This window comes from Rattus norvegicus, chromosome 1 (assembly GCF_036323735.1).
Source record: "Rattus norvegicus strain BN/NHsdMcwi chromosome 1, GRCr8, whole genome shotgun sequence".
In the NCBI taxonomy this organism is placed as follows: Eukaryota; Metazoa; Chordata; class Mammalia; order Rodentia; family Muridae; genus Rattus; species Rattus norvegicus.
In genome coordinates, this window is record NC_086019.1 from 45,107,020 (window position 1) to 45,134,456 (window position 27,437).

The window sequence follows — 27,437 nt, forward strand, 5'->3', positions numbered from 1 at the left end:
TTCTGTGCCTGTCGTCCGCGTGTCATCTGTATGCATGAAGGTAGTAAAGGGGTCAGAGCAGAGGGGCTGATGGGAAGAGGAGACCCACAAATGTTGCGTACAAACTGTACCATTGCTCCAATCCGGCCTGGCCTGTGCGTCATACTGTTGCTCACCAGTGGAGAAATACATGCTTTCATTATCAAGTGTAGTCAGCCTCTGTTGAGGTCAAGTTCCCTTCTGTTAACTTTAGGGTTTCCTCGTCCCTGGCGATGCTGGTGCTGTGCCTTTGTGGTTTTCCTTGCTATAGGGTGATTCTAGACTGCGGGGATTTGAATTTGAGGCAAAAGTCCTCATCTTGCTACATTTTTTAAAAGTTGGTAGCACAAATACTTTTTTTTTGTTGTTGTTCTTTTTTTCGGAGCTGGGGACCGAACCCAGGGCCTTGCGCTTGCTAGGCAAGCGCTCTACCGCTGAGCTAAATCCCCAACCCCTAATACTTTTTGTTACATAAAAACAATCCTTTTGGGGAATGTAGCTGAAGAGTACAAAGGAGCAAGTTCCCAGAACAGCAGTCACTGTTACAGCCAGAGCTGCCTTCAGCAGCGTGGCCTGCAGAAGCATCCTGCTCCCAGCCACAGAGATGGGAAGGCTCTACAGCAAATGGTACAGAGGGAATGAGTTCACTTGACTGGGAAATGACCTCTGGCTCTGAATAAAGCAGGGGCCTGTAAACATGAAGGCTGTGACTTCCAACAGCAGCCTAGTGTTACAGATCTTGCTCTAACTTTCGTTTGTTTTCTTCCATTCTTGGCCCTGGTCACTAGGGTATTGGCTGCTCTAGGATTCAGTAAAGTGTATGTCTAATACTGCCACTGGCCCTTGTGTAGTACAACTATCAACGGTCATAGCCATGGTCTTCAGATGGCTTTAGGTTTGGTATCAAAATTGCTAACTATATCTGTACCACTTTTAGTTAAAAACATGCTTATATGCACAGTGTTTCATAGGTATAAAGATTTTTTCACTGAAACAAAGAAATAAAAGATCTTTTAAAATTCTATTATTATTGGATCATGCTAGTATGTTGGCATATAAATATTTTATCAAGATTAAAACATTTCTATGAGGAGAGAAAGAGGGACCACACAAAATTCACAAGAAAATTGTAAAAAACTTTTAATCCAGCAACATAGCTGCTCTGTAAAGGTATCATATCTAAGGCCTTCTAGGTCTATGTTATCCATCTGGAATGCAGACATACACTGGAAAACAGTAAAATCTGGCTGGAATATAGACAGGTCTTTAATTCATGCCTTCGATCCCTAACAATGAAAGTAAGGTTGGTTTGTAGAAGGAATCAGACATGTTTGAAAATGATGTCTAGTTGAGAGGCAGAAAAAATGATGAATCAGAGAAAGATATGACAGAATGAGTCAGAAATAGGTTCAACCAACACACATGAAAGCAGCAGGGGAAAGAGAGGCTACTTAAGAAGAAAGAGAAAGAAGAATGAGTATGTTTATGGGCACCTTTACAGAGACAGGCTGCAAAGAGATCAAGCTAGACAGAGATGAAGACAGAATAAGTCAGAAACTGAGAAGCCAGAAGATTAGAACACATTGCCAAAGTTGATATGAGGCCAAGAAGAGCAATTCAGTCAGAAGTCAGAAGCCAGAATCAATAAGTCAGCTTGGAGGATTAGATTGTACTGAGGCTAGAAGTTGTCAGGCCTAGGTCTAGGGATAGTTAGAGAAAGAAATGCTCTGAGATCAGCCTAAGCTGTGCATTTGGGTATGGCTCTCATCTCATCCCTTTATCTGATGAAATAAATGCTACATTTACAAAAAGCTATAAAGAATTCACAAGAGGGCCAAAAAGTGGTTCAATAATAAAGCAATTGCTGAGCAACCATGAGGAATAAAGCTCTGGTCCCCAGCACCCATTCAAGACCCAGTGTTGTAGTGTATGTTACTGTAGCTCTCATCAGTGTGTTGGAAGCAAAAAATTGGAGAATCTCTGGGAACTTGCATACACAGGGGCAAACAAGAGATTCTGTTTCAAACAAGGGAGAAAGTAAAGGACAAACGCCTGAAGGTATGTTCTGAATTCCATGTGTTATTTGGCATTTGCATACTCTCACACACAAACATGTGTATACATATACATGATTAAAATAAAATGAATTCACAAGGAAATTACACAATACTCCCAAGTACCAACCCTGTAGTTCTATAAGCAACAAACAATTACTGAAGGGAAGGAACACTCTTTGGTGGAGTTACCTAAAATCTGTGTGGAAAGCTCCGGAGATGCAGATTCTGTGAGTCATGACTCACAGTAGAATGAGGTCTGGAATGATACATCTGCTAGAATAAAACATGCTTTTACATGTAACCTCTCATGCTATGTAAATTAAGTTATCAGTCCATTACATTAGACTTAGGTTGGATCACTTACTTTTTCTGTTATTGGTACCCTACAAAGATTGGGTAGACATTTGGATTCACGTATTTCCAGGAAAAGTAAAATAAAATAAAATAAAATTATCACCTAAACAGAGGCTAATAAGATCAAAGATAAGCTTTGGGAAACCAGATGCATGGTATAGAATATTAGTGGTAAGAACTATTCCAACATAGAGCAGCCAGGAGAAGAGTTCTAGGGTGGCTGGCTGCTTCCTCTGGTATGATAAGGCACACCACAAACACTAAATCTTCCCTAAAATAAGGTCTAGATGATCTGGAGCAATGTGAATTAAATCAGCCATATAATTTTATATAAGTCATTATGGACACCCAGTTTTTGCTGGCTGAAGGAATAAAAGTTAGAAGACAAAACAAGCAAGTCGGAGATTACTGACAATACTGAATATGAAGAAAGTGGCCTTTGAAGCCTACATACTAGGCTGGGCAGGACTGTGTTTACATGTGACTTGAAAAGGTAATTCATTCAGAAGGGTCCATTGGATTGATGTAGGACTTCAGTGACTTTCCTGAACTCCAGATAGAATGTGATCTTCATGAGGTAGATGTTCTGAAAAATCTGAATAGCTTGGGAGAGATTAGACTTAGAATAGCATGCAAATCAACTTCATGGAAAGAATGAAAAAAGAAAAAAGAAAGGAAAAAAAGACCATAGGCCTTATTTAGGCCACTGGAGAGCAAATGTGGGCTATGTGTTGGGCAGGAGTTCTTGGTGGTTAAAACTGGTGAAAAAAACCGACACAAATGCTTGTGAGTCATCACCTATGCTAACATGAGTCTAAGTCACACTGCTCCAGGCTCCCTTAAGTAACCTTTCACCTATGCTTCTGAAGTAATACAGGTAAACTCATTAGTATGTGAATCTAGACTTGGGTGGAATCAATTCTTTGGATTATTCTTGGTGTCCTAATTATTTGTTCATATCTACTCCAAAAACAGGGATGACATGTGCCATGGGGACTTTACATTTCTGAGGGAGAAGGACATAACAGGAGAAAGATGAAATGATTACCAGTATCGGAGCTCACTTGGAGTATAAAGAATGGAAATTATTTTTTAAATGATCATAGATTTAAAAATCTTTTTATGTTGAACAAATTGGCTCACTTTCTATCTCATTTTCACTATATATGGTGCTTTACAGGATCCAAAAAACTCTACAAGAAAACTCATAGAACCTATTAACACATTCAGCAATATAGACTACAAAATGAACATGCAAAAACCAATAGTCTTCCTATGCACCAAATAACAAAGATAACAACGAACTCAGGAATACAGTCCTTTTCAAACAGCTTAAAAAATAAGATTAAATACCTGTGAATGAACTGAAACAAGGAAGTATTCTACGATGAAAAATTTGAAAAAAGGAACTGAAGAGAGTAGAGGATGAAAAGACCTACAACATTAAAGATTAACAGAAATATGAAAATGGCTATAGTTTCAACTGTGATTTAATGATCTAATTCATTACCCATCAAACATCCAATGGTATTCTTCATGGAAATAAAATAAAACTCACAGGGTAGCATGAAATGACCACAATTACCAAAACAAAGGAACCGGGCAGTATCATGACATCTGATTTCTGGTTATATTCTAGAGTCATAGAAACACAAACAGCATTGTTCAGGAACAAAAACCAGCCAAATAGGTCAGCGGAATAGAAAATGGGACTGGAAATAAACAAACCCATGGCACATCTACCTGATTTCTTTCAAGGGAGTCTCATTGTTTAAACAAATAGTAGGATGATGAATGGCCTCTCTGACAAATGGTGGAAAAACTGGATTTCCACGTGTAGAAAAAGGAAATTAAGTCTCTTTCTTCCTCACTCTACCAATGTCAACTTGAAGTGGATCAAAGATCTTAAGGAATTGTAGTAAGAATTTTGGTTTCTTTTAAAAAAACAGAAATATAAGAATGTTTTCATTTTAATTCCAGATGTGGGGTATGGGGCTGCTTCAGACTGTCCCTAGCAATGAACTATGATTTGCCTCATCCTCTAGCAGAGGCATGGTTTTGACAGCTGCAGATAGTTTCTGTGAGTGTGTGATGTTTCAGTTCGGGGGACCCTTCAGAAAGCCCTGACAAAAGGGAGTGTTGATTGGTGATTAGATACTGATGGCTGCAGTGAGTCTAGTAGTCCTGTACAAAGAGGTGAAAAGAGGAAATTAGATATTCTGATGGCAAAGATTAAGCTTGCCCCAAGGAACTCAATGCTCCAATTAGCAGGAAGTAGTTTAGCAATATTGTCTCCCCATTTCCCTCTGTCCTCTCTTTTTCTCCCCTACCTAGTGTTAGGGAATCAAAAAGGCAGAAGAACAGGGATGGTGAAACAAAACCCACAAAGTAGCAAAACACACTGGATATGCTGCATGCCATTTAAAAAAGGCATGGGGAAAACACATCAACTTATAGACATAAAAAATAGACCAAAGAATTGGGAAACAGAAATATATAAAATGAGAAAGTCTTTGTATAATGAAGAGAACAACCCAGTAGAGAAAGTGTAAAAGAAAGAAAATCGGAGCTGGCTATACATCTGACAGGAGATATATCCAGATTATATAAACAAAATCCTAATTATCAAAAGAGCCAAGCGTATCTAATATTAGCCAAGTCAATGTTAGTCTGAATATACTAATGAAATAAAGAATAATTTTCAAGAGTGCAAATAAATATTTAAAAAATTATTCAATATTCTTGGGCATCAGAGAAAAGCAAATCAAAATTTGCTTATTGAAAGTCTAACTCTTCTAAGTCAAAGTTGCCTAGGATCACACAATTGAATAGCAGCTGATGCTACTGAGGATGTAGGACTACGGGGATTCCTAGAAACTGCTACTGGAATGTAAGCTAGTCCAGTCACAGTCAAAAGCATTACCGAGTCTTCCCAAATAAACTACAAACAGGCAAGAACAACGAAACATTTTTATGATCTTGCCTCTGAAAACAAAGAGGAGCAGGAATTTCAAGGCTGTCCTTTTGCTACATACTGTGTTCAGTTCAGGACTAGGCAGGGATACTGAGACCCTAGAATTCAGAAATAACTCTGTCAGAAGAAATAGGAAAAGACCAATGCAGAATCACCACACATGGAGTCACAGTGCTTCTGGGAATACACGGGGAGGGACTTAAATAAGCACACTGAAGAGATTTCTGTACATTCTTGTTGTACATTTTAACTCAAAAGAACTGAAAATGTGTGTCTGTACAAAATTCTATGACCAGCACACATTGGAGAATGATGAAAAGGCCTATTAAAAAGGGGATGTCTCACTGCTCCAAAACCCCGTGGGAGAGAGAGCTCACCGCTAAGACAGGTGGGCACTCCTGAGACTGCAGAGCAGAAGAGACCACCAACACTGCCCACCCCTGCCCACATCCCTGGCCCAAGAGGAAACTGTATACGGCCTCTGGGTTCCCGTAGAGGAGGGCCCAGGAGCAACAGGTCCGCTGCGTCTGAGACAACGCCGGAACCTGAAGGGACCGACCTGATAAACAGTTCTCTGCACCCAAATCCCGTGGGAGGGAGAGCTAAACCTTCAGAGAGGCAGACACGCCTGGGAAACCAGAAGAGACTGCACTCCGCCCACATCTCTGACGCCAGAGGAAAACACCAAACGCCATCTGGAACCCTGGTGCACAGAAGCTCCTGGAAAGGGCGGCACAGATCTTCCTGGTTGCGCTGCAGCTGAGAGCACATAAGCAACACCCCAGTAGCAAACTTGAGCCTCCTGACAAAAGTTAAGACCAGCTTTTCTGCTGCAAGCGACCTGCCTGGTGAACTCAAGACACAAGCCCACAGGAACAGCTGAAGACCCGTAGATAGGAAAAACTACACGCCCGAAAGCAGAACACGCTGGCCCCTTAACTGGCTGAAAGAAAACAGGAAAACAGGTCTACAGCACTCCTGACACACAGGCTTATAGGACAGTCTACCACTGTCAGAAATAGCAGAACCAAGTAACACTAGAGATAATCTGATGGCAAGAGGCAAGCACAGGAGCCCAAGCAACAGAAACCAAGACTACATGGCATCATCGGAGCCCAATTCTCCCACCAAAGCAAACAAAGACTATCCAAACACACCAGAAAAGCAAGATCTAGTTTCAAAATCATATTTGATCATGATGCTGGAGGACTTCAAGAAAGACATGAAGAACTCCCTTAGAGAAACACAGGAAAACATAAATAAACAAGTAGAAGCCAACAGAGAGGAATCACAAAAATCCCTGAAAGAATTCCAGGAAAACACAATCGAACAATTGAAGGAATTAAAAATGGAAATAGAAGCAATGAAGAAAGAACACATGGAAACAACCCTCGATATAGAAAACCAAAGGAAGAGACAAGGAGCCGTAGATACAAGCATCACCAACAGAATACAAGAGGTAGAAGAGAGATTCTCAGGAGCAGAAGATTCCATAGAAATAATCGACACAATGGTCAAATATAATGTAAAGCTGAAAAAGATACTGGTCCAAAACATACAGGAAATCCAGGACTCAATGAGAAGATCAAACCTAAGGATAATAGGTATAGAAGAGAGTGAAGACTCCCAGCTCAAAGGACCAGTAAGTATCTTCAACAAAATCATAGAAGAAAACTTCCCTAACCTAAAAAAAGAGATACCCATAGGCATACAAGAAGCCTACAGAACTCCAAATAGATTGGACCAGAAAAGAAGCACCTCCCGTCACATAATTGTCAAAACACCAAACGCACAAAATAAAGAAAGAATATTAAAAGCAGTAAGGGAAAAAGGTCAAGTAACATATAAAGGCAGACCTATCAGAATCACACCAGACTTTTCGCCAGAAACTATGAAAGCCAGAAGATCCTGGAAAGATGTCATACAGACCCTAAGAGAACACAAATGCCAGCCCAGGTTACTGTATCCTGCAAAACTCTCAATTAACATAGATGGAGAAACCAAGATATTCCATGACAAAACCAAATTTACACAATATATTTCTATAAATGCAGCACTACAAAGGATAATGAATGGTAAAGCCCAACATAAGGAGGCAAGCTACACCCTGGAAAAAGCAAGAAACTAATTGTCTTGGCAACAAAACAAAGAGAAGAAAAGCACACAAACATAACCTCACATCCAAATATGAATATAACAGGAAGCAGTAATCACTATTCCTTAATATCTCTCAACATCAATGGTCTCAATTCCCCAATAAAAAGACATAGATTAACAAACTGGTTATGCAATGAGGACCCTGCATTCTGCTGCCTACAGGAAACACACCTTAGAGACAAAGACAGACACTACCTCAGAGTGAAAGGCTGGAAATCAACTTTCCAAGCAAATGGTTGGAAGAAGCAGGCTGCAGTAGCCATTCTAATATCAAATAAAATCAATTTCCAACTAAAAGTCATCAAAAAAGATAAGGAAGGACACTTATTATTCATCAAAGGAAAAATCCACCAAGATGAACTCTCAATCCTAAATATCTATGCCCCAAATACAAGGGCACCTACATATGTAAAAGAAACCTTACTAAAGCTCAAAACACACATTGAACCTCACACAATAATAGTAGGAGATTTCAACACCCACTCTCATCAATGGACAGATCATGGAAACAGAAATTAAACAGAGACATAGACAGACTAAGAGAAGTCATGAGCCAAATGGACTTAACAGATATTTATAGAACATTCTATCCTAAAGCAAAAGGATATACCTTCTTCTCAGCTCCTCATGGTACTTTCTCCAAAATTGACCATATAATTGGTCAAAAAACGGGCCTCAACAGGTACAGAAAGATAGAAATAATCCCATGCGTGCTATCAGACCACCATGGCCTAAAGCTGGTCTTCAATAACAGTAAGGGTAGAACGCCCACATATACGTGGAAGTTAAACAATGCTCTACTCAATGATAATCTGGTCAAGGAAGAAATAAAGAAAGAAATTAAAGACTTTTTAGAATTTGATGAAAATGAAGGTACAACATACCCAAACTTATGGGACACAATGAAAGCTGTGCTAAGAGGAAAACTCATAGCGCTGAGTGCCTGCAGAAAGAAACAGGAGAGAGCATATGTCAGCAGCTTGACAGCACACCTAAAAGCTCTAGAACCAAAAGAAGCAAATACACCCAGGAGGAGTAGAAGACAGGAAATAATCAAACTCAGAGCTGAAATTAACCAAGTAGAAACAAAAAGGACCATAGAAAGAATCAACAGAACCAAAAGTTGGTTCTTTGAGAAAATCAACAAGATAGATAAACCCTTAGCCAGACTAACGAGAGGACACAGAGAGTGTTTCCAAATTAACAAAATCAGAAATGAAAAGGGAGACATAATTACAGATTCAGAGGAAATTCAAAAAATCATCAGATCTTACTATAAAAGCCTATATTCAACCAAACGTGAAAATCTGCAGGAAATGGACAATTACCTAGACAGATACCAGGTACCGAAGTTAAATCAGGAACAGATAAACCAGTTAAACAACCCCATAACTCCTAAGGAAATAGAAGCAGTCATTAAAGGTCTCCCAACCAAAAAGAGCCCCGGTCCAGACGGGTTTAGTGCAGAATTCTATCAGACCTTCATAGAAGACCTCATACTAATACTATCCAAACTATTCCACAAAATTGAAACAGATGGATCACTACCGATTTCCTTCTATGAAGCCACAATTACTCTTATACCTAAACCACACAAAGACACAACAAAGAAAGAGAACTTCAGACCAATTTCCCTTATGAATATCAACGCAAAAATACTCAATAAAATTCTGGCAAACCGAATCCAAGAGCACATCAAAACAATCATCCACCATGATCAAGTAGGCTTCATCCCAGGCATGCAGGGATGGTTTAATATAAGGAAAACCATCAACGTGATCCATTATATAAACAAACTGAAAAACAAAACCACATGATCATTTCATTAGATGCTGAGAAAGCATTTGACAAAATTCAACACCCCTTCATGATAAAAGTCCTGGAAAGAATAGGAATTCAAGGCCCATACCTAAACATAGTAAAAGCCATATACAGCAAACCAGTTGCTAACATTAAACTAAATGGAGAGAAACTTGAAGCAATCCCACTAAAATCAGGGACTAGACAAGACTGCCCACTCTCTCCCTACTTATTCAATATAGTTCTTGAAGTTCTAGCCAGAGCAATCAGACAACAAAAGGAGGTCAATGGGATACAGATCGGAAAAGAAGAAGTCAAAATATCACTATTTGCAGATGATATGATAGTATATTTAAGTGATCCCAAAAGTTCCACCAGAGAACTACTAAACCTGATAAACAACTGCAGCAAAGTGGCTGGGTATAAAATTAACTCAAACAAATCAGTAGCCTTCCTCTACACAAAAGAGAAACAAGCTGAGAAAGAAAATATGGTAACGACACCCTTCATATTAGACCCAAACAATATAAAGTACCTTGGTATGACTTTAACCAAGCAAGTAAAAAATATGTACAATAAGAACTTCAAGACTCTGAGGAAAGAAATTGGAGAAGACCTCAGAAGATGGAAAGATCTCCCACGCTCGTGGATTGGCAGGATTAATATAGTAAAAATGGCCATTTTACCAAAAGTGATCTACAGATTCAATGCAATCCCCATCAAAATACCAATCCAATTCTTTAAAGAGTTAGACAGAACAATTTGCAAATTCATCTGGAATAACAAAAAACCCAGTATAGCTAAAACTATCCTCAAAAATAAAAGGACTTCAGGGGGAATCACTATCCCTGAACTCAAGCAATATTACAGAGCAATAGTGATAAAAACTGCATGGTATTAGTACAGAGACAGACAGATAGACCAATGGAACAGAATTGAAGACCCAGAAATGAACCCACACACCTATGGTCACTTGATTTTTGACAAAGGAGCCAAAACCATTCAGTGGAAAAAGATAGCATTTTCAGCAAATGGTGCTGGTTCAACTGGAGGTCAACATGTAGAAGAATGCAAATCGATCCATGCTTAACACCTTGTACAAAGCTTAAGTCCAAGTGGATCATGGACCTCTACATCAAACCAGATGCACTCAAAGTAATAGAAGAAAAACTAGGGCAGCATCTCGAACACATGGGCACTAGAAAAAAATTTCCTGAACAAAACATCAATGGCTTACGCTCTAAGATCAAGAATCGACAAATGGGATCTTATAAAACTGCAAAGCTTCTGTAAGGCAAAGGACACTGTGGTTAGGACAAAATGGCAACCAACAGATTGGGAAAAGATCTTTACCAATCCTACAACAGACAGAGGGCTTGTATGCAAAATATACAAAGAACTCAAGAAGTTAGACCACAGTGAGACAAATAACCCTATTAAAAAATGGGGTTCAGAACTAAACAAAGAATTCACAGCTGAGGAATGCCGAATGGCTGAGAAACACCTAAAGAAATGTTCAACATCTTTAGTCATAAGGGAAATGCAAATCAAAACAACCCTGAGATTTCACCTCACACCAGTGAGAATGGCTAAGATCAAAAACTCAGGTGACAACAAATGCTGGCGAGGATGTGGAGAAAGAGGAACACTCCTTTATTGTTGGTGGGATTGCAGACTGGTAAAACCATTCTGGAAATCAGTCTAGAGGTTCCTTAGAAAATTGGACATTGAACTACCTGTGGATCCAGCTATACCTCTCTTAGGCATATACCCACAAGATGCCCCAACATATAAAAAAGACACGTGCTCCATTATGTTCATCGCAGCCTTATTTATAATAGCCAGAAGCTGGAAAGAACCCAGATGCCCTTCAACAGAGGAATGGATACAGAAAATGTGGTACATCTACACAATGGAATATTACTCAACTATCAAAAACAATGACTTTATGAAATTCGTAGGCAAATGTTCGGAACTGGAAAATATCATCCTGAGTGAGGTAACCCAATCACAGAAAAACACACATAGTATGCACTCGTTGATAAGTGGCTATTAGCCCAAATGCTTGAATTACCCTATATCCCTAGAACAAACAAAAGTCAAGAAGGATGATCAAAATGTGAATGCTTCACTCCTTCTTTAAAAGGGGAACAAGAATACCCTTGGCAGGGAATAGAGAGGCAAAGTTTAAAACAGAGACAGAAGGAACACCCATTCAGAGCCTGCCCCACATGTGGCCCATACATATACAGCCACCCAATTAGACAAGATGGATGAAGCAAAGAAGTGCAGACCGACAGGAGCCGCATGTAGATCTCTCCTGAGAGACACAGCCAGAATACAGCAAATACAGAGGCGAATGCCAGCAGCAAACCATTGAACTGGGAATAGGCCCCCCCTTGAAGGAATCAGAGAAAGAACTGAAAGAGCTTGATGGGGCTCGAGCCCCCTTATGAACAACAATGCCAACTAACCAGAGCTTCCAGGGACTAAGCCACTACCTAAAGACTATACATGGACTGACCCTGGACTCTGACCTCATAGGTAGCAATGAATATCCTAGTAAGATCACCAGTGGAAGGGGAAGCCCTTGGTCCTGCTAAGACTGAACCCCCAGTGAACTAGATTGTTGGGGGGAGGGCAGCAATGGGGGGAGGGTGGGTAGGGGAACACCCATAAAGAAGGGGTGGGGGAGGGATTAGGGGGATGTTTGCCCGGAAACCGGGAAAGGGAATAACATTCGAAATGTAAATAAGAAATACTCACATTAATAAAAAAAAGGGGGGGGGATGAACTAAAATGCACAATACCATGGGCATTCACTGATGGTAACATTCCAAGACAGTCTGCTGCTTTTCAATTCACTTTAACATGGGCTGAATGGATGATGCTGTACAGAAAAGATAAATAAAGTTATACCCCCCACACGTGTGTGTCATTAATTGGTGAGGTTGCAAGGATGGAGAGATGAACCTTTTAAAAGACAGGACTTAAGTCTCTGAGAGCATGGAGATCTGTGTGTTTGACTGATTATAAAAGTTATATGTTTACCTGAGTCTACCCATTTGTCCAGGTAAAATTATTCCACCTATTGCATAAATGGTGGTGCTGGATATCAAGATGCTCCTCAATCATACCCATTATTCCTCATTTCTTGGAAGCTGCCTTGTTTGTCTGCCATTGCTTTATGACTATGCAGAGCACACATTTTGATGTATATATTTATAGCATGCCCATAGTTATTACTCAAACACTGCAAGGCTAATATTTTTGTTTGTTTTGAACATCAAACTACTTTGACAGAATTAGTATTTCAGAATACAGCCTTGATATAAATTTTCCCTCCTTTAATCTACATCCTAAGAGAAAGGTGACTGACTTGACTTAAGACTGGTATGAGAGCAATAGCATCTGTTGTACAGTATTCATGAGAATAAAAAATATATCATGCTCAGAGCTTTAAATTGAAAACTAATGGGATATTTACTTACAGTGTTTTCTGATGTTTCTTTCATTGTTTAAATAGCAGTGTGATTGCCAAGCCATGTCTTAAAAGTTTATACTTTTTTGTGAAATTCACTTAAACTCAATTTCACAGTTGAACTGAAGCTTCAGTAGGAACTACTGGCAAAGTTGTTCATATAAAACTTCTGTGAATAATAGTTTTGTGGGCTTTTTTGGGGGGATGAATCTGTTTTACTTTATCAATGCAATCATCTGTATATTTCCTCCTCTGGAGCTTTCAGATGATAAGCAGAAAGAAATTTCATTCTGACAGAATAAAAGAAACAAGAAGGGCCTGTTGGTAAACTCGAGAGCAGATGGTGGCTCTCATGAACAGGAAGCCACCAAAACAAAAAAATCATAAAAATACTTCCCTTCAACCTTCCTTTCATAATGGATGGGAATAGTTGCAACACACATGCACACACACGCATGCACACACACATACACACATATACACACACACAAACACACACATACACACGCACATGCACACACACATACACACATACACACACACACACTCACATGCACATAAACACAGATAGACACCCATACATATGCACACACAGACAAACATGCCCGCGTACAGATTGACACAGAGACACACACACGCACATGTGCAGACAGACAGACAGACACACACATATACCACATACATATAGACACATGACTGTGGGTACACAAGGAAGCAATTCTATGCACAGCAAATCACTGAATCCTATAAGAAGGCTAATATAAAGATTGTCTCCCTCAACTCTTTATAAAGCATAAAAATGACTTATGAAGATTTCCTTCTGTAAGTTTTCTCTTCACCCCACTGACTTCCACTTTCCGTTGCAACCCAAAAGCCTTTTAAGTCTCAGACAATTCCACAGCTCTTCTTGCTTTTGTTTAAGTGCTATTGGGATTATATATACAAAATGTCATCAGCTTTTGTGAAGATGTCCTCAAATTTTCTGTGTTCTCATCCAATAGTTTTTCTTTCCCAACTTGGGTTTTGTACTTAGTCTTTGACTTTGAGATGGTTTTCACATGACGTTTTATACACATATCATCCTGGCATTTTGATATCCAGTTTTTACCATACTATTCAGCGAAGGGGAAGCTTCTCTACAGTGCGCTCTTATGACATTTATGTGGACTTATTTGTATGGCTTATTCTGGTCACTTGGTCAATATGTCAGCCTTTGTGTCATTTCCCTGCTGTTTTGGTTAATATTACTCTTCAGCACATTTTTAAATCAACTACTATGATATTAATCTGGCAATTTTGTTGTTGTTTTATTAATTATGTGAAGAATGCTATTAACATTTTCTGGGGATAGCACCAAACTTCTAAGCATCTATAAAATATTAATATCTGGACTAGATATAGAAGTCAAAAAGATCTTAACAGAAATAAGGACTCTATTTACAATCAATAGATTTTTTCTTTTTCTCTCTCAGAAGTCATACAAATTATAAACAAATATGAGAAAATGATCAATATCATGGGATATTAGAAAAGTTCACATAAAAACTACAGTAAGATGTCATTCTATCCCAGTTAGAATAGTTATCAGAGCCACCTAGAATAGTCATCCTGGTGAGTGGATGGGATGAGTGCAACTCATACACACCATCATTACGAAAGCTATACAGAGGTGCCTTAAGCAGCTAAGCCCACCTCTGTCCCATGACCCAGCTCTATCCTATCAGATCCACTCCCGACTCTATGTCCTCCCAAATGAAAATAGCAGAGGAAATATATAACTGCCCTGCATGTTCATGCTAATATCCATTATTTTCAATTGTTCAGACGTGGAATCAAATATGAAAATAAGGAAATATTATTTATATTTATATAAATATGATATCCGTGTGTGTGTGTGTGTGTGTGTGTGTGTGTGTGTGTGTGTGGTGTGTGTAATTCAATCACTAAGAGTAAGGAGTGTAACTGAGAGCAATGGTAATAGCTTGCAATATTTGTTTGGGGGGTGTCTATGGGATCCTGCTGATGAACAGCTCAAAAAGAGGTAGTCCATCCTTGAAACTGGCCTTTTTATTTGTTAGACTATCATGTCTGGGAGAGACCTTGTCAGTCCATTATAGAGTAACCCCTTTTAAATATGTATGTGTATGCATTTCAGACAGATTTTGCAGTAGTAGGCTAGTATATGTCATTTATTGGTATTTGTTCCTCCCCCTACCTCTTCTGTTACCCTCCTATCTCATTCAACCTTTCCACTTCTATCATTCTGCTTTCCCCTCCATGTCTCCTGTGTTCTGCCCTGATCTTTTGAAATCTCTCATACTACACGGCCTCTCCTTAGTGTTCTAACTTCATGGAGTTCTTCAGTTTAAAAACACATATAGGACGCTTCAAATCTAGCATCAAGAAGCATCAAAGGATGTTTGCCTTTCTGGGTCTGGGTTACCTCGGTATACTTTTCCTCAGTCTAATCCATTTACTTACAAACTTCATTTTTCTTCACAGCTGCATAATACTCCATTCTGTATATGCACACATGCTTATCATCCATGCATCAGTCACGAACAGTTTGAATGTTTTCATTTTTTGGCAATTGTGTATAAAGCAGCAATAAACATGGAAGGGTTTTCTCTATAGTAAAGTCAAGAGTCCTTTAAGGGTATATTCAGGAATGATATTACTGAACAATTTGGTGGATCTATTTCTAACTTTTGGTGGTTAATTCCACAGTGATTTACTTAGTGTCTGCACCAGTTTGCATTTTCGGTTGTACTGGATAAGAATTCTCTTTCCTCACGTCCACACCAGCATTTGTTCTCACTCGGTATGTGAAGATACTACATATCTGACTCACAAAACACGGAGAGATTAAGTTTTTAATGACCTGGAAGCTTCATCCCTACTAGTGGGCTTTTGTTGTTCTGGAAGGTTCTATGCACACTGAAGAAGGAAGGAAGGAAGTACTCACTAGTCTCACACACCCCACCCCACCCCAGCTGCAATCATGGCCAAACCTGCACGAGACGCCCACTGTGCTGTGAATGTTGTGGAAGTAACCAACCACTTTTTGATTGTTTTTAGAATCTGCTCCACAAGATAAAGCTCATGCCTGGTTCTGTTAACTGGACCAAAAGCCAGTGAGTGATAAGGCCTTAAGAGAGAACCTAATACTATCATTCTGCTAAATGAACCTAATTTTTTTTACCATTATTATTTTTATTAACTTGAGTATTTCTTATTTACATTTCAAGTGTTATTCCCTTTCCCGGTTTACGGGCCAACATCCCTCCCCCTAGCCCCTCCCCCTCCCCTTCTTTATGGGTGTTCCCCTCCCCATCCTCCCCCCATTGCCACCCTCCCCCCAACAATCACGAATGAACCTAATTTTTAAAGCTCCCCCTAAATTTATATCCATAGATTAATGCTCTTTCAACCCTGATCAGTGAAGCTTCTCCTTTCATTATTTAGAAGTTAATACAGAGACCCACAACTTCTCAATGTCTACAGAATGAGATACAGGAAGTAATAACCTTTTAATGGAGCATGAATACAATAGTCTTCTCCTTAAAACTCTGGGTCATCATAAGGGAGGTGTGGAAAGATTGTAAAAGCCAGAAACAGAAGGTGTCTCATACATGGATTTACAGCATGTATGACTGCATGCATTCACCTTCAGAGGATGAAGACAGCACACATTTCAGTTTTGACAGAAGAGAGACTTGTGAAGTTCTAGCCATAACTGAGGTGCTGTTGGCAATTGATGACTGCTAGGAGAAGGAAAAAATTTTTCTCCAGGGAGGCAGTCCCTGAAAGGCCACCCATTGTCCAGTACATGGTCTTATACCAGTGTGTATACAAAATCACAAAGAATATTTAGTGGGTTTAGAAAGAAAACAGAGGGGGTGGGGGGAGGACAGGGATGGAGAGAGGGGGAGGGGGAAGAAGGGAGGGAAGGAGAAAGAATGAGAGAGGGAACAAGAGAGTGTGAATCTTGGAGAGAAAAGTGCTGAGGCTATGGGAGGCAAAGAAGGAAGGAAATAAGAATTTATTTGAACAAAATGCTTTAAATACACATGTGAAATTCTCACAGAAATGAAAAGGAATGAAATCCTGAATGAAATTTGCAGCAAAGTGGATGGAAAAAGTACAATTTCATGTTGAATAAAGTTGCTCAGGTACACAAGCTTAATAGCACATTCAGTTTCATATAGAAGATTAAAAATGTCAGCTTTGATGTAAAATTGGATTTACTAGGTTGGAGAGTGACAATGTAGATAAAGAGAATGAAAGTTAGAGAAGAAACAATTTGTTTGATAACTATACCACAGCTTATTACATATTCTATGATGAAGGTCTACAGGAGATCTGCTGGAAGTCTTCAAGTGTGAAGACACAGTAAGGAGAGGAAGCGGCAAATTATTCTGACCTGATCCCTGAGTACCGTACACTTGTGTCACAGTGCCACATTCTGTTTATTTAATATATCAGTAAGTGTGTTAGTAAAAGCAGCTTTGCTAATCCCTGCAGTGTTGAAAATATCAAGAAAATCTCTAGCCACAAAGTGACTTTATCACATAAAGAGGATCTCTGCCTGAAATACTGGATTGAGGTGTTAATTTCCTAACAACACATAAAATAGATAGTAGGGCAGAAATAATGCTCTAGGTACTGATTAACAAAGCAAACCAAGTCTTTGTCCTCCTGTGCCTTAGAAAAAGTTGACTTTGGACACAATACTGTGGAGCACCTTAATGACAAAGCTGTAAGGAAAGAAACAGAAATTCTTTTTGATTAGCTGTGCATGAGAGAATGGATTTGTTATCCTTTTTCTGAAGCTGAAAGTGCCTGATATGATGAGATCTGTCAAGCGTCTCGGGGCAAATGAATACACTGTAGACTGTGAGCCTATCATAAATAAAGATGAAGAGCAGATAGTTTCTCTATAGTCATTTCAAAATGCAACTTTAATGATAAGAGAGAAATATCTTAAATTGAAAGTGGTGAGGATCAATCGAATTTGCTTTAGTCCAAGATTTTAAGGGAAATAGATGGAGCTGGCCAGAGATGCTCACACACCTGCCGTTGATGAAAGTGCACCTTGGGCTATGTGAACATCTGATCTGGACTGTCTACAAAGAGGCTGCCTAGGAGAAGGATATGAGGCCACGAGGGAATTCCAGTCCTCTCTAGAGGAATGAAGCACATCTTCTCTACATAATATGCTTCTTGAATTAAATAGTGGAGCAGATTCGTGACATGAGTGAGAGCCACACTGCACTCGGGGATCAGCCCTGCTTCTTCAGATCCTAAAGACAATTCAATTTGTTCCAAGCTTCATGATGCTCCTTCTCTCTCAAGGTTCTGATTTCTCTTTCATTGCTCATCCCACATGAGCACTTGCTAAGCCATGGTTTTCCATAGCTCTTTGGCATTGTACTAACGTGTATTCAGTTTTCCTAATTGCTTCTCTCTCTTCCTCTGAAGTCACCAGTTTAATTTGGCTGAACTTTCCATCTTCCCAACAAAGTAAAAGTCTCCCTTGGAGCTATTTTTTCTCCTGCTTTTAAAATCACAATGCACGATTCTCCAGGATGCTATCATTTACATATGTTAATATTCAGAGGCCCATCTTTGAGGCTCCCACAGTCTGACTTTATATTCTTGACTGAGAAAGGAAGATGGTCATTATTCTCTATCTATGTATTTCCTTCAGATTTACTTTGTGGCCCTAAATAATTCATATGCTTCTCTGTTCTTTGCACAGGTTCAGCTCAGCCTCCCTGGCCTCTCACTTGGACACAGAGCATTGAATTCCCTTATGTTTATTCCTTTCTAAGATTTCAAAGTCACTTCAAGTCCTTAATGTCTCAGTCTTACTCTATTATTTCATTTTCTTCAGTGTATGTGAAGATGGCTTCAATGCTTGACTGCATGATCCCGTCATACTTCATGGTTTACATTCTCTCTACGTAACATTTTTCCCAGCAAATCTTTCTTTAGATTGCCCAACGATTGTTATAATTGTCTCTGCAGACTCTATCTATATGCAGAGTCATTATCAGAATCTACCATAATTAAAATCATCACGGATGTTGTGCTCTGAATCCAACAATTTTACAAGAGGGGATTTCTTCAAGAAAAAAAATATATATTGTATCAGATACCTAGTTCTTCTTTGGCCTTCTCATAGAAAGTCAGACTACACACACACACACACACACACACACACACACACACACACACACACACGTATATGACAATCTTAAACAATTTCCTTTTACCTATCCAATTATCTAACTGCTCACATGGCCTGGTTTTTTAATATGTGGAGAAAATATTATTCAGTTTATGATTAATTTTGGTACATTTAAAATATTTAGGATTTAAAAAGGAATTCTAGAACTATATTGCATGAATATAGTGCTGGTATTTTAATCATTAACATTAATGGAATCTCTTACATGGAAGTTCCTGCACAAAAAAACATGACAAATGCCGAGAATAAACCATATTGTCTATAAGCTCAAATTCATGTTTGTTAATTTGTAAGGTTATTAGTAAAGACCTGAACATCCACTGAAAGCCACAAAATAAGCTTTCTATGAGAAGCTTGTAAAATTGGTCAAAGGAAATCCCATAAGGCCAAGGAAGAATTAACTATCTGACACGTAACTTCCTGCCAGCTAGGGATAGGTCCCTAAAATGATGGAATCTGGGTCATTGTCTAGTCAGACAGTCCTGAAGGCTTTAGGGCAGCTCTGCTCCCTTCCTTCACTTCCATTATCCCAAACACTTGCAGATGTGCATAGCCAGAGAACATTGAAAACTATAGCACCTTTTCTATTACCAGTCAAACTGGAGGACAAAGTTGACTGAACCAAAGCAGGAGGACACGTGGTGCCCATCCCAGATCTGCTATTCGCAACTTCTGTCATCGTAATTAAGTTAGAATTCATGGTGGCATTTCCTGAAGCTTCCAAAAGAAACATTTTTTGGGTTTGTTTTCCCCTCTTTCTACAGAATGAGTCTAAGGAACTAATAAGATAACGAATAACTCCAGAGTACTTGGCAAATTCCAAAGTGGTGACCATTCTCTGTATCCTTGGTAACCACCATTGTCCACAGGCTTCTGTCCCCCCTGATCCCATCCATCTTCTTCGAGGACCTGAAGGAGCTGGCATTGTGAAGTCTTGTTGCTTTGTCTTTTTCCTTCCTTCCTTCCCTCTGATCCCCTTTGATTCTACTCCCACAGTGTCTTCCATGCAGGTAGCCCCTCCACCGTGTGGTTTTACCTACCACAGCCATTGCTTTTACAGATCACAGACCCCCTTCCTCAAGGGTCATCAGCCTTGTTTTCTTGATGCTAGTTTCTGATTTAACTCATTATCCAAAGTGTTTAGACTCATTTTTTTAATCAATAGAGACTTTTGGTCAGCAACATAAAGACTCCTTGGGCTGGCAGCCAAAGTGTTCTACTGTTTACCACAATTAACCAGTCCCATTCTGTAAAGTATAAGACAGTTCCAATAGCCAGGCTCTAACTTTGTATTACTGACATTCAGCTCTCCCGTGCCCATGCAGATTTCCACTTACCAGGGGAGCCTGTGCTCACCTATAATGTACAAACACTCTACTGTCACTATTCAGTCCTACTTCAAATCTTCTGGGCCATAACCTCTTCTAAGCCTCTATCTCATTTCAAGAGCTTTATCCCCTCTTCTTTTCCTTCTACTTTCTTTTCTCATTACTCATTTGGATTTCATATATCAACTCCTCTCCAAGTATCAGCTTAACATTTCTAAAGACAATTTACCACCTCCTGCATGTTTTGAAGGTTAAGGGTAAAGGAGTAATACAAAAATAAATGCTGTGGCTGAAGGTCTCTCCTGAGCCGAATGGCAAGCAGTTTTCCAGGAAGGCAGTTGTCTCAAGATTTCACTGCATTTAAAAACACTGAACTCACATAGTTTTGGATTCAAGCTCCTAGACCTCCCTACATAGTCTTTTCCTGTAGGATGCTACTTTGCTGGCTTCTGCATCAATGAAGTAGTCCAGGTTAAATATGCAATGAGCCATCAAGATGAAGCTATCATTAAAAATGATGTCTCATGTTTTCAACAGCTGTTTTTACGGAGCAATCTTAATGTGATGGGGAGAGACATAAAGAGAATCTGGGCCCTAAGATTAATAGACTTGAGATCACAGAAGTGGCTAACACATTTACAATAATGGCTAAGTCACTATTTTATCACTGGACCACCTATCAATATAACACCCAAGGGTCTCTTCTTCCTAGATACCATGTAATTATTATTTATAATAATTATAGCATCTGGCAACATTATTAGAATTAATTGATGTCTCATGAAAGTTATTTTATAGGGACGCTTGTCTGTCATAATCAAGGTTCTGAGTTACTTGTGGTTGAAATCCCAAACACTGTTCTATGTTACACACCTATAAACTTTAAAACACAGCATAAACATATCATTGCTAGTCAGGTGTGTTGTTAATGATATTTGGGTGGTATTAAATTCAGTGAGGTACCATTCTACATATTAGCTAAAGAAACATATTCTATTAACTTACTTAAAGAAGTTGAATATGTTTTTTTATTTTTTATGAAGAATTATAATTTTTATCAGGAAAAATACTTGTACTTATATTCTCAGACAAAAATCACTTTTTTAATTAAACCACTTCCCTTTCTTGGTCACTATAAGGCAGGGTTTCTCAAACTCTAAGGTATAGGTAATGCTCTCATAGCTAATTGAAATTATTAATTAATATTTCAAAAGGAAATACATATTAAGTGCTTAGGAAAGTTTAATTACATATGAATCAAAGACTTTCAAGGTTGAAGATTCTAGGTTGAAAGACTTCTCAATTTTCTTCTCCATGTTTTCACTTTTATAAAGATTGGTTATTTTTGCTTTTTCTGATGAGGTTTTCATGTGACTGCATGTGTAAGCTCACTGTTTGCATGCCTGCTTACAACTAAGGCCAGGTGAGTATGGCAGATCCCCTGGATCTGTAAGCCACTCTGTGGGTGCTGGGGCCTGAACCCAGGTCTTCAACAGCAGCAGGTTCTCCTAAGAACTGAGACTTCTCTCTAGTACTCACACCTCCATTTTCTACCGGTTCTCCCCAATCTGACCCTGTGGCCTTCTGTTCTAACTGGTACTACGTATTCTATTTAGAACATGAATGGAAGTTACAGCCAAGAGGTTAGGACAGTTCAAAGGTGATGTTCATTGAAAGAAACTCTTTCACATATATGGATAGTTTAGGATAATATCAAAAGTATAATTCCATATTCCAATATGTCAATTAAATTATAATTACTAGGATGCTGGCAGAAGATCTACAGTGATCTCTGACATTCCTGTGTCATTTAAAGTTAACAAGGGATAGCTTAAAACACCAAGGAAAAGTGACCACGATAGGCTTAGCGTCAAGTGTGAGTTCATCTCAGAATCGAAGGACAGGAAGTAAGCAAATAGTGACCATAAACATAATAATGTTAACAACTCAGAGGATTGCAATATTTCTAAGATCAACGGGAAAATCTAGGCTTAATGTGCTTCGCTAAGTTTTCAATACGAGGATGTGATGTTCTTTCCTTGGACAGCAAATTGAGTGACTTAATGGTCTTTCAGTCATCCTTAACTATTTTTCTAATTAAAAGATGCATTATTACAAACCTCCGACTCATTTTCTAGTTACTATGTTTTCCAAAGAAAGTACAATACCCATTTCTCTGGAACCAATTACTAAATGAATACCATACTCTAAGATCAGTTCATTCATCCAGATGGATAGCTCTCATTTTTCTACTACTCAATTTCAATAGAATTGATATATTAATTTTATGATGGGTGATGATAATCCAGATGTCAGAATCTAGAATCATCTAGGAGAAAAACCTCTGGGCATGCCTGTGAAGGCTCTTCTAGATGGGTTAATTGAGGTGATAAGTCTCATCTTGAATATTTTGTGGGCATGGGAATCTTTACCGAGAGAGAGAGAGAGAGAGAGAGAGAGAGAGAGAGAGAGAGAGAGAGAGAGAGAGAGGTGTTAACATTCAATTTTCTGTTTCCTGTGGATAAATACTTGAGATGCCTCAAGTTCTTGATATAGGACTAAAGAACCCTTTAGCTGGACCAAAGACAACCACCTCTTTCCTTAAGTTGGTTTTGTTAGGTTCTTTATTAGACTAATTAGAAAGCAACTGATATGACTTATAGTATGATATATGCATGTTGTGGCTCCTGTGTCTTCCAGATACTTGTACTGCCAGCCAAGGAAAAGCTGTGGATCTATGTAAGAAATGCTGCTGAAATTATACATCTCAGAGAACTGTGTTTGGCAAACTTCTTGATGGATCAGATCAACCAACTTTGAAATTGTGCCCTCCAAAAGCAAGCAAGCAAGCAAGCAAGCAAACAAACAAGTTTATTTTGCATTAGTTGAGGAAAGAGTAGAATTACCTGAGATCTTGTTAAAGGGTTCTATTTTTACTATCTGTAAGGAGGCACTTCTAATTATTAAAATGTTGTGGAGAGAAAACATGACTTTTATGATACAGTTTTGCCCCTACTTAGTGTAGATTATGCTATTATGAAATTAACACTTAAGTAGAATTAAAAAGACAAACCTACAACACTTCAAAGTCAGATATAATTTGAAAAAACATGGTCCTTCTATAAAGGGTGACCTTAATATCAAATGGCAGGCTTCTGACTCCATATACATTACCCTATTCATTAAATCGCTAAAGCTAGACACATCATAAAGATGAAGGCTAGGCTTCTTCTCATTACCAATAACCTCCTGTAGAGTATTTGCAAACTTAAATTTCCATCAACTCATTTGATCTTTTCAAATTAAATTACTCTCCTTAAGTGAGCGAGATGAAAAGTGAGTTTTATTAAAATTAATGCTCTTTCTCACCTTTCAAATAGGAACTGCAATAATTTTCTTCCAGTTTTAAATACTTTCTGATAATGATCTTCTGTGTCAGCTTCATACACATTAAGCAGAATTCCTTTGATTAATATTGAGACAGGGTTTGAAATGAGCCAAATTTGCTTCAAGACCTTGGAGAAATGTCTAGAATATTTTATTAGCCTTTGAATGAGTTTTGTCTGAATAATTTATAGTCTATCATACTTTTTGTGTTTCTATGAGATATCCTTACTCAAAACATTTTAGTTAGAAATATTTCATGAGTTTATTTAAATATCCTTGCTTAGTGTGGGAACTCTATAAAGACTGTCACGATTTCATTTTGGTTCTGATTTCGTGGAACTCTCAAACACCATCCTCTATGCTCAGCGCAGTAGAGAGGGAACCGCAATGCTGTTACATTAAAGTCAGAGACACAAGACTTGGACAAGAATCTTCCACTCAGTTCCAACAACAGACATACACAGAAGAGTTGTGAGAGTTTACTTACAAGACCACAGTCCTGATACAAGTTGACATTCTTGGCCAAGCTTGCCAGGAAATGACAGCTAGCTCCTTACTGGGGATAAGCCTAGCCATACTTCCACAATGATCCCAATAAAACTGAACTAATCTGTTTGGATGATTCAGAAAGGAAGAAAATGATTGTAATTGCTCTTCTAATTTCCAAATCTGCAAAAGATAGCTTCATGTAACAGGAAATGGCTGACTAAAAGCTGCCTTAAAAAGTTGGAAGTAACAGCAATCTGGAGTGTGTGTGTGTGTGTGTGTGTGTGTGTGTGTGTGTGTGTGTGTGTGTGTGTGTGTTAGCACATATCTTCAACCCCAACATTTGAGAAGTCGATAGAGGAAGATTAGGAGTTCAAAGTTCTCCTTTGCTACATAGAGAATTGTGGAACAGGCTTGGTTACCTAAGATTCAGTCTCAGAAATCTAAACAAAAAAATAGAGAGGCAACAGAGTCTAGGATTTATTAACACATATGATTTTAGTATGACAGGAAAAATAAGATTATTTTAATGTGTCATAGCTTCCACATAAACATAGTAGAGTCTAGAATTAAATATCCAGGAATCCAGGAATAGAATCCCATAAAATAATTAAGTTAGTGGTCTTCTTATCAGGGAAAATCCAATTCTGAAAGGCATTTAAAGCTAAAAACAAATAAATAAAAAAACTCGACAAAGTAATGCATATAAAGTAGCACAGTGCATAGAAAAGGTTATTTCCTGTTGCAACAAAACAAAAGCTATAAAGTAATTTATAATCTTGAAGAGGTAGAATTTTAGCAGCAATAATTGCTTCTCATGAAAAATAAGGTGTTCTTGCAAAGCTCAATGGTTGAAGATTACTGTGAGTTTATGAGCTTCTGTAGTTTTAGAGGTCCTCAAAAATGCTTCCTAAGGAAACTTAAAAATCACACAAAAGACGCTTTTCTTTTAAAGTATGAATATGCATGAATATCTGGCATGAAACATACCAGCTTCCATATATGTTAAAGATTCAAGACCCCCACCTTTTTTGTTACCCAGAGTTTACAATTGTCAAGATCTTTCTACCCTTCAATCTGAAAACAAATGTACTTCTGAAGCCCCTGAAGCCAGCAGGTAGGGGGTTTGTTTCAGTTGTTTTGTATAAATAGTCACTTATCAAGCAGAATACTTAGCAACCTTCATTCATTGGCTTCCTGGCTATTTTTTCAAAAGGAAAAAATTTCTCTCTCTTTCTCTCTCTCTCTCTCTCTCTCTCTCTTTCTCTCTCTCTCTCTCTGTGTGTGTGTGTGTGTGTGTAATCAAGGAATCAAGGAAGTTAGTATGTAAAGGTAAGCAAAATAACTGGACAGTGGTCAAGCTTGGGGCTATCTAGTTATCAAGATACTTGTATGTGGTGAAGCTTCTGGCCTGTGTGTGGCTGCTCATTCTTTTAACAAGAAGAAGAGAGCAAACTTATTCTGCTTTTGATCAGAGGAATCAGACAATCCATATCAATGTGTAAGAGTACAACCAGGGTGACAGATTCCTGACTCCTTTTACTTTCTGCCCATCCACTTAGCACCATGAAGATCCCTGAAAAGACCAGTTCCTATGTTCCTTTGCCACTCCAACTCCCAGAGATGGTGGAGCAAAGATTAGTTTTGTAGATTTAAGATTCTCAAATGAACTCTTAGGGTCAGAAGAAAGGTGATATTGAGTGTAATTCTTCTTTAAATGTCCTATGCTATTCATGTTAGATGTTGGGATAATCAAGAAATACTCAGACAACTTCTTGGTTATGGAGGCATGGCTTATTTCAATTAGTGACTTTGAATATTACCCTTTACAACATGCTCATAATTCTAAATGCTAAAATAGGATACAAGATTTTGTGGTTAATTAGTGAAGACTCCTTCCTTCTATATACCTGTGATAGACAAAATATGAAAAGACTACCTTAACCCTAGAGGCTTCCATTCTCACATCACTGGAGGTGTAAGCAAGCTATCTCTCCTTTGTTCAGAGCATTCTCTAGCTATTAACTATACCATTTTGGATGAATTCCTTGACCAATAGTTTTAAACCACAGATAATCTGCTAATTCTGAGGGCATTACTGCTTGAGTTTACATTGTATTATCTTTGTTCCTCAACTCAGAACAGTTTAGAAATAGCACAGCATACTTGCTCAGTTTCAGAGACAGTTCTTAGAAATACATCTTTTCTTCCTCCTCCTCCTTCTCCTCCTCCTCTTCTTTTCCCATAGTTCATCATGCAATTTAAATTTCTTCAGAGCTCTTGATGGTTTCCTAACATATTTTAGGTTTAAACATTAAACTATGACACCTGTTTAAAGACCATAGTTTATTTTCCTTGCATATTTAAATTTCGTTTAAGAACATATTCTAAACTTTCCACTTTTGTATAAAAGTTGTTCAGTTATCTTTATAGTATGAGGCATCGATGTTTTATCTAACAGAGGACTTAAATTTACCAAAATGCAAATCTATTTGACAGGCATTGCTTGTAATAGCATGCAGTGGAGACATTAGTGAGGATACGCCTAGTGCTGGGTACTTGCTAATACTTTAAGCATAGCTCAAGAGATTAAGAACCATTTTTTGGAAGAGTGGGGAGAAAATTACTGACACTTGCTAAGACTTTAAGATAATCTGCTCATGTTTTCTTTATTATCATGTGTGAGATGATTATAACATATCACTAAGGATATGAAAGAATAAAATATTTTAATTGCTATAAGTATAGGAGCTATTAAATATAATTTGACATTGGGATTGTAATAAGTAAAGTTCTGGAAGCCATCAGTGCAATTTAAGTAAGGAGTAGAAGGGTATGATCAAGGTTTAAAAAATCTATTTATCTACATGAAGCCAAGAGATCAATTTTCCCTGTGCTCCATAATTGCTTTTATTATAAAATTTGAGTTAATAATACAGTAGAACATTTCTTAATAGTCAGACATTGCAAAGATATAATCAATCATTTTTAAAAATTAGGAAAGGCTTTCTTATTAGATAAATAAGCTTTCTTTTTAAAGTCTACCTAAGCTTTTTATCAAGAAAGGCAAATATCAAGTGCTTTCCAAAACGTCTCTTTTTCTCTTAGGATTGTAAAGTCTCTGCTTGCATTGCTACAGTGC

General features: G+C 38.3%; 1 long non-coding RNA gene across 1 annotated transcript; it reads left to right on the forward strand.

Annotated features, from left to right (window-relative positions):
- Positions 1–19,971: 19,971 nt before the first annotated feature.
- On the forward strand, positions 19,972–23,695 carry LOC102546606 (uncharacterized). The gene is made up of 3 exons (XR_349971.5): positions 19,972–20,104; positions 21,785–21,845; positions 23,123–23,695. It is a non-coding gene; the product is annotated as an uncharacterized LOC102546606 (long non-coding RNA).
- Positions 23,696–27,437: the final 3,742 nt, after the last annotated feature.